Here is a 2,762-nt window from a genome sequence, read left to right as displayed (position 1 = left end):
AAAAAAAAAAAAAAAGGACAAAATGGGTTTTCTTTTTTCTTTAATTAGAAAAAAAACTATGAAAGGTCTTGTTTTACCTATTTTTTTTTTCCAGGCTACCATTGAGTCTTTATCCAAGTATTTTTCTTAAGCACAGTATCTCTACTTTCTTCCATTGATTTTAACTTTAGACACCTCTGTCATCTATTATTTCACTCTGTGACTTGACATTCAGAAATAATAAAAAAAAAAAAACAGAATATATTCTATGCCATGCACCATGGGTAATGATTTTCCAAAAATGACTGAATAAAATCAAATGTACATTGTTTTAGTGTTTTCGTTCAACAGAAATAATATTCAGCTTTTTGACATTAGAAGGCAACTAAAGACATTAAATATAAATTATTTGTCCTCTTTGATGAGGCACAAAAAGAGAGCTTCCTGAGATAAAGTTGTTCCCATAGCATGGGGGCACATTTGTGATTTGTCTCTGTTCAGAAGTGACTACAGCAATGGACAGGCCTGAGAGGAGGTGAGAAGGAGCAATTAGTGATCGTGTGTATAAGCGAACTTTGGTCAACATCAACAAAGCTCACGGTTCTATCTTCACAATTCAGGAATACTCCTACTTGGTTGGTCGGTCTTGGAACGTATTGTACCATAAGTGGGGAAGTGGTAAAGAGACTGCAGTGAACATCCTCCTTAACATATCCAAGAAGAAAGAGTCCCTTCTCTTCATCTATCTTGTCATTGTGTCTCTTCTCTTTCCAATAATTGTTACAGACTCCAAAAGCCCAATTGCAAGAGGCCCCCACATGAACCTGCCAGTAATATTTTCCAAATGTGAAAGTCTGAGCATCCCATGAAAGAAAACATCCAGGTGCTGCAGTGATATGGGGATCATCTTGAGGGTCACACCCAACATTCATGCTTCTCAAATCTCCATGCAGGAAGATATGACTATTGGCTCTTTCAGGATGCAGAGTAATATCAACTTCGAATCCACGAAGCTTGTCCACCAGTCCAGTGATGGGCCCTGTACTGAGCTCCAGATTCACAGGCTTGGGTACTTGCAGCAGCAGGAATTCACACCTGTATAATATGTCTCCAAAAGCCTGAAGTAGTCCCCCATCTGGTTTATAGCCCATTTCCTTCAGCTCCTCATACATTCCTCTTAACATCTCCCTCGAACGTTTCATTCTGGCTTTGCTTTCATTGAGTCGCTGAAAAATGTCCTCGCCGTTTTTTTGCAGCCTCTCCAAATAATGTTGCCCTTCTTCATGGAGAAACGCCGGCATCTTCTGATATTGAGCTCTGATTGCTCCTATCCTTAAACTCACATAATCCTCGCATTCCTCAGCAGCCTGGTCAACGGGACAGTGTCTGTGTGTGATCCTGGTGCTCCTGAGAGTTGGGGCACAGCAAACAGAGTAAGCTCTTGTTCACTTCTCAGAATACCTTCTTTGTCTTCCTGTGAATCCCACACCTTTGCTCCTCAGAGCTCAGGAAATGCCAGAGGCTGGCTTTTCTGACACAGGAAGCCATGTTCTTCAAAGCAGTGTTAGTTCTAAGTTCTCTCCACCGTATCTCCGTCTTGCATATAGAGCACTGAGCAGGAGCTGGGATGTCCGGCCAGCTGACATACAAACAGGGCCTGCAAAAGGTGTGTCCACAGTCTACTGTGACTGGGTCTAGCAAGCAGTTCATGCAATTGGGACAGGCGATTGCCCGGTGCAAGATTTGCAAGATTACAGAATTCATGTTTAAGTATGTCCGTCCTCACAGGCTTTCACTCCAAAGACCTTCTTATGGAAACAGGAAATCTGCTTTGGGAACAAAAATGTTATGGCTTTTCAGAATAATTTTCCATGCTTCGTATTGTCCTTTATCAGGTCTTTGGTTACTGAAGAAAAGTGGATTGCTCAAGCAATCCTCCTACCTTGACACAAAGTGCTGGGATTACAGGCATAAGTCGCTCTGCCCCACCAATCCTCCGTCTTAAAACTTGAGAAAATTGGCCGGGAGAGGTGGTTCATGCCTGTAATCACGGCTTTTTGGGAGGCCGAGGAGGGTGGATCATGAAGTCAGGAGATGGAGACCATCCTGGAATTACAGGCGCATACCATCACACCCAGCTAATTTTTTTGTATTTTTAGCAGAGATGGGGTTTCACCATATTGAAACCTGGTCTCTACTAAAATACAGAAAATTAGCTGGGTGTGGTGGCTCGCACCTGTAGTCCAGCTACTCAGGAGGCTGAAGTGGGGGAATCACTTGAATCTGGGAGACGGAGATTGCAGTGAGCCAAGATCATGCCACTGCCCTCCAGCCTGGTGAAAGAGCAAAACTCCATCTCAAAAAACCCCCAAAAAACAAAAAACACAAAAAAGAAACTTTTCTTATCTGAGTTCTGGAAACTCCTATTGTCCTTATTGGGTGTTTGGCCTTGATTCACAAAGGGCTGGGATTACAGGCATGAGTCACTCTGCCCTGCCAATCCTCTGTCTTAAAACTTGAAAAAGTTACATTTTTCTTATCTGAGTTTCCTTTCCAGGAAACCAGCCAACAGTTCTCCCAGATAGTATCCAGGAGCTGAAACTTCCTGAGATCACTGCGTCTGGACAGTGAGATACCAGGTCCCACAGCAGTCATGATTGTCTAGTCAACCACCTGCTTCCTGTTGACAGGACAGTGAGATACCAGATCTCACAGCAGTCATGATTGTCTAGTCAACCACCTGCTTCCTGTTGATCTGGACAGTGAGATACCAGATCTCACAG

The 2,762-nt window shown here is 43.1% G+C and overlaps 1 pseudogene; it reads right to left on the bottom strand.

Moving 5' to 3' along the window:
- Window positions 1-334: 334 nt before the first annotated feature.
- LOC108318572 lies at window positions 335-1,743 on the bottom strand (annotated as a pseudogene).
- Window positions 1,744-2,762: the final 1,019 nt, after the last annotated feature.

This window comes from Cebus imitator, unplaced genomic scaffold, assembly GCF_001604975.1.
Source record: "Cebus imitator isolate Cc_AM_T3 unplaced genomic scaffold, Cebus_imitator-1.0 Scaffold221, whole genome shotgun sequence".
NCBI lineage: Eukaryota > Metazoa > Chordata > Mammalia > Primates > Cebidae > Cebus > Cebus imitator.
The sequence above is the reverse complement of the archived record's forward strand: the minus strand, read 5'-3'. Positions and strand labels throughout refer to the sequence as shown.